Genomic DNA, 6,000 nt, shown 5'->3' with positions numbered 1-6,000 from the left:
ATCACCTTGCCTGGCAGCCCCAGGAAAGAGGCACCAGAAAATATGCTGAATAACAACCCGTAACTAGAAGAGGAGGAGGAGGAAGAGGAGGAGGAGGAGGAGGAGACAACTCCCTTCTGTTAACTGGGCATAGTGGCACATGCCTGCAATCCCGACAGAGGCTGAAGCATCAGAAGATCAAAATCATCCCAGCTGCACAGTTAGCTTAAGGCCAGCTTAGGCTACACAAAACCCTGCCTCAAAAACAAAGAAAGAAGGCGAGAGTCATCACGGCGCTTAGAATCCCAGCATCCGGGAGGCAGAGCCAGGCAGATCTCTGTGAGTTCGAGGCCAGCCTGGTCTACTGAGTGAGGTCCAGGACAACCTGGGCTACACTGAGAAACCTGCCTTGAAAAAAACAAACAAACAAACAAACAAACAAACAAAAAAAACCACTGTCCAATCACCTGGCCATTGCAGGTTTGAGCACTTCTTAGTTTGGCATTTAACCCTCTCCGCAGTAACCCGTGCTGCTTGGGGTAGTTTCTTTAGTGTCTAAGCTATTGAATGGCCTAACCAAACCTTTGTGAAGTTAACCATGGACACATTCTGTCACACCTCTAGTTTTACAACTTGTAGAGTAGCATGGCCGAGGGACCCTCCGGAGGATGTAGCTAGGGTTGGAGACACCCAGGCTTCTCTTTGGTGCCAGGTTAGATACATTTGTCAGGTAGAGTCCCCAGGAACTTCCTTCTCTCTCCATGCAAATTTGTGGACCTGCTCCAGGGTCAGCTATGCTCAGGGCAGCAGATCCCCTGACTGCAGGAACGCTGCTCCCAAAGCAAAGCCTGCATCCCAAGGTCTCACAGACCACGGCAGAATACGGACCACCTTCTCTTACTTGACTTAGAGGTCACACAGATCTACCAGCACCATTTCCCTTTATTAGAAGTGAAACACTAAGTTTCTTCCACAGCAGGAGGGAGGAACTGACCCCAGATTTTGAGTGAAGATATGCAAAGAACCTCCTGATTTGATTTAAAATTACCGCAGTGGTTATGCCTGATAACTCCTCATTCTTACAAGAACCAGGTGGGTTTTACCTAACATGATGGCAGGTATACCTGTGTCTTCCTTTAAAAAAAACAAACTTAAGATTTGGGATAGAAGGGGGAGGCTAGAGGGCCTGCTCTCAAGAATGAGGCCTAGGCTCCACACAAAGACTGAAAAAAAAATAGAAAAGTGTTTCATCTTACAAAACATCCAGCATGATTTTCACCCTTTATTATGTGATCAAACTGTTCCAGTGTGAGTTCTCAGTGAAGAACAAACTGCAGGTAATAATTAAACCTGCTCTGCTGCAGGAAGAAGCACACTCCGGTGTCTGAGGCTGGCTTGGAACTGTTTGCAAGGTCCACTCGCCACAAAACATTCCTCTGCGTGCCACGTCTTAGAGCAGACCAAGTGAGGGCTTGAAGCGATGAACTTTCACAGTTTTAAATATTAGTAGAAATAACACGAGCTGAAATTAAACACCCCCCACCCAAAGCATCTCAGAAAATCACTCCTCTCAAACCACTGAAAATTTTCTCTGGACAGTTTGACTTTGAAAATAAATCTCATTTGAAGTTGATGGAAATGAGAATAATTATTAATTCAAACCAAATAAGTAATAATTATTTTTGCTTTCTTGTTTATACCTCATGAAGTGGTTCTGCAATCAGCCAAGGTGGCACCGCCTGGGTTAACAGCAAGATGTTTGTTTGGTATTCGACAGATGTTAACACTGGGTAAACAAGCTTTGTAATTAGCAAAATTCATTTTGTTGAGGACGAATTAGGTTTTTATCAATTTAAAAACACCCTTATTTGAGAATAATAAATAATGAAAACTTTACCCAGCTGAGCATATCCCCAAAGATGGAAAGAAATCACTAACACCCCACACACACCCACAAACCCAAAGGCTGGTGCTTCAGCCTCTCCGTGCCTCTCCCAGAGAGGAGGTTAGCAGATCACCGGCAGGCAGTTAAAACTGAGCACTTTAATGGAGTAACAAAACCAGACAGGAAGCTTGGCAAGTTAAAAGCGGCCTCACAACCAATGGAATTTAGACAAAGTCAAATGCAGCTACCCCTCCCTGAGGGTTTATAGGCCTGTGGTGGTTACTGGGTGAAGGAAGACGTTTTCATTATCGGCATAGCGACTGGTGAGTTGGTTATGCTACTGTAAATAACCTCGAATATCTTGAAAGCAACCTCAGTTAAACTGATTGTTACACACACACACACACACACACACACACACACACCATGAACGTAGAAGAGGAACTATCTGGGAAGAAGAAAGACGTTGCTAGGAAGAGGAGGACAAGAGAGGTAGGTGATTAAGGTTAAAATGATCAAAGTACATTTACACATGTGTGAAAACAACGTCACACTGAAACCTTGGCCTGTGTAGTTAATGCATACCAATGGAAGGGAAAAACAGTCAAAGGCACACATGCAGAGGATTTTCTTAAGGCCAAAACTTTCATGTTGGTACCTCAAGAGATAAATCACGCTGTCACATCACCACCGGGGCAGCCATAAAATTTGACGGACAGAATAACGAGAGAAGAATTCTCAGCTCTAACTTGATTTACATTTGTCCCACTGAATGAACTCAACCAAAATCAGTTAAAAATCAAGGAAAGTCACATTTTATAAACCAAGCATTCCTAACTACCTATATTCAGCCTTCTAAGTTCCCACCCTGTGCGCGTGTGTGTGGCTAGAGAGCAGTGTGATACTCTTTCCCTCTACCTTATTTTTTGAAACAAGGTTTTCTCCCTGAACCAGGCTGGAGTTTGCCATTCAGCAAAACCAGCTGGCCAGAGCTCTCCCGAGACCCTCTATTCGAGACCCTCTATTCTCCGTCTCCTGCCCTAGGGAAACAATACAAGTTTGTTGTTGCTGCTGCTGTTGTTTATTTATCTATTCGTGAAGGTGAAGGCTGAGGTCAGAAGTTTCTGGTGAGGGCCCCACAGTGAGAGGATTAGTTTACAAATAACTGAAAAGACAGAAATCTCCCAGCTACAGCGCCAAAGAACACTGAAAACACAGCATCGGCCCTGCTGTGGGTAATAAAGTGACTCAGTCTGAAAGCACAGGCTTTTCCCTATAGACTCACTTCCTCTCCTTATTCCTGGCAGTCTGGAAGCAGAGGGCCCAGGAGGCTTTTTGCTTAAAGTAACAGAATGAAGGATAGCCTGTGCTCTGAATTCTCATCCCAATAATAACAGTCTCTACGACTCTGGGGACATTTTTTTTGGTATCTTGGAATTTAATTAATACGCTGTTAAAATGTAATCCAAGCTGAAAGGACATTGTTCGCTATCTCCTGTGAACTATCCATAACCACGGATTGGATTAAAATGAGAGGATTCATGGGCTAAAACAGCATTAAAATGAAGGGCACCAAGACACGGGTTTTCACCATGTTCTGCCACACCTCAAACTTGGAAGCCCAGCTCATTGTTTCAGGCTCTACGCGTTATTACCCGAGATCCATCAGTCTCTGGCAGTGGGGCGGGGCCTGACACAGCTCCATGAGCCAGCCTCCTTTGGCCTACTGTTCTCTTCAGAGGCCTTGAGGAAAGAATTTCAGGAGGAGCCAGTAGGAAGTGCAGCTGAAAAGAGATTTAAACATGGATTTGAGCTGGGGGTTAACAGGCAGAGAGGCACTTGGGAAAAGACAACACATTTCCAAAAGCCAGGGTGCGGCCTTCCCAAGAGGGGGCGCTGAAGAGACTTTGCAGTGGACAAGGCTGCGAACGGAGTGGCTTCTGAGGTACTGCTCAGCCACCACAGAGGAGCTCTGTCTTAAAGTCGCTCCTGCGGTGAGTGAAACAGGACTGCAGATGAGAAGGTAAAAACCGATTTGCATAGGAGGTTTGGATGTGTTTTACTGTTAACCAAGTTTATGGTCTTAGATGTGAGATTTGTAGAAAACTGCATTTGTGCGTGGGGAAGGAGTAAGGCTACTTTTGAAGGCTGTGCTCGTGCAGGCCTTGAGCGTCACGGTGTAACATCCTTCTATGGAGTCTCTGTATACAGGGACTGCTGTCTCTACATAGACTACCATTACAGTAAATGCTAATTTTGCTGAAGTCTTCACCAGACCCTGGGTGAGAGAGTTGGCACCTGGAGACCAGGTAGCAATTATTAAGATCACTTGAAATTCATCCATCAACTGGTAATAAAGCCACAGCCTTAAATCTGATTTCCAAAATTAGGTTTAAAAACACCATTATGAAAACTGTCTGGAGCCATCTTTGCAGCCAAGGCACTAGCAGCAAGGCTTCCTTGGAGGGCAGACCTTCATTGTCCCTTGCTGCTTGGAAGCTGCTTGTGGGAGGGTGGAGCACCTGTGGGTGCGCCCATGAGGAAGCTTCCAGTCAGGACCAGTGGTTAAGGTCCCAGAGGAAATGAACGAGGGACAGGAGAAGCCAGTGAGCCACAGTCTGCCTCCCCCTTTCTCTGCCTCGGGGCACCGGCCTGTGTTCAGCCCTGAGCCTCCACGGCTCTGAGCCAAGTCCTCTGAAACTATGAGCAGAACATTCCCTTCCTCCTGCTAAGTTACTGGGTTCAGCATTTTGTCACAGTGAAACAAAAGTAACTAATGCTCCTGCCAATTGCTACTGTGAAAACACATATGAAATCTAATTTCATTCGTAAAAAGTTATTGAGATTCCGCTAGAGAGAAAAAAACAGACCATCGTGGTCCACATATCTAGTTCCAGGCCCGTACTGGCTATAGAGTGGACCTCCGCCTCCATAAAAGTGGGTGTGGTGGCGTGGAGGGGGGCTTTCGAAACCACATCATGAATTTATGGCAGTGTATTGCACACAGGCACCTAATCAAAATGCTCCCTCTCACCAAGGCGCCTTTCTGCTTCCATACAGAAGCGGCTCCAACAGGACTCAACGGGATCGGATTCAGGTTGAGTTTTCTGTGCGTCAGTCAGTGAGGAAGACAATGCATGTTAACATCTGGCCTTACTGAGCTCAGCCCACCTGCTCACAGGCTTGCACCCAAAGGATTCTCTAAGTTGTGCTGCCATTCTCCAGAAGACCTGCACAGAGGGCTCCGTTGTGTACAACCAAGGCCGCTGAGGGCTGGAGATTCCCTTCTCTGAGCAGCTGGATGTTATCGAGATACCCAGGAGGCAGAAGCGAGAGTGAGGAAGGCATCGTTACAGTCTCCACATCATCTTCCACACTTTAAAATGGAAGCTGGGCCTCCAGAAAGCCCAGAGTGAGGACTAGATGGGTCTCTGGTGTTGGAGAAGAAAAGGGGTGGGGCTAGAGAGAGGCACTGAGCCAGATCATCCTACAAGCAAGACAAGAGATGTACTAACACTGGCAACCAGCAGTGTGGCTGGGGAGTCTAAGGAGGTTCCAGCCCGCCAGGAAAGGCTAGAGGTTGGCTCTGAAAGGTTCTGAGGGCAGGGAGGATCTCACAGGCAAGGAAGCAGGCCTAGTTACTATGTGATCTGTGCAATGTCCTGAGGCAAAGGAGAAGGCCATATGTGACTGAGGGGTCACGTTTTCTGTGGTCCGGGAGTAGGACTTAGTTGGTGTGTAACCCACATCACACAGCCGTTGTCAGGCTATCTTGAACCTTGGCAGTGGCAAGAGTGGGCATATTCCTGCTGCGCTCATGGCCCTCTTTGCTTCGGAAGGCCTGAGTTATCTAACACTCAAAGCACGGCTTTGGCGCTTTGCTGGTGACAGCAAAGAGAACAGGAGCATTCCAGTCTTGGGACCAGAATCCACCTGACTTGGAGACAGTCCATCCTCATGGGCATGATGAAGAGGGAAGTGAAGGGGCCGGGGATAATTCCACAAGGCTGCTGCAGGCTCCGGGGGCTTTCTATTTACATGTGTCCCTCTCTGTTGAAGGAGGTAGTTGTGATGACCTCCAGCTTCCCCTATGAAATGCCCTTGAACAGTGATGACAGCTTAAACAAGGATTCAAA

The sequence above is a fragment of the Meriones unguiculatus genome, chromosome 19 (genome assembly GCF_030254825.1).
Source record: "Meriones unguiculatus strain TT.TT164.6M chromosome 19, Bangor_MerUng_6.1, whole genome shotgun sequence".
NCBI lineage: Eukaryota > Metazoa > Chordata > Mammalia > Rodentia > Muridae > Meriones > Meriones unguiculatus.
Note: the sequence above shows the minus strand (reverse complement) of the source record.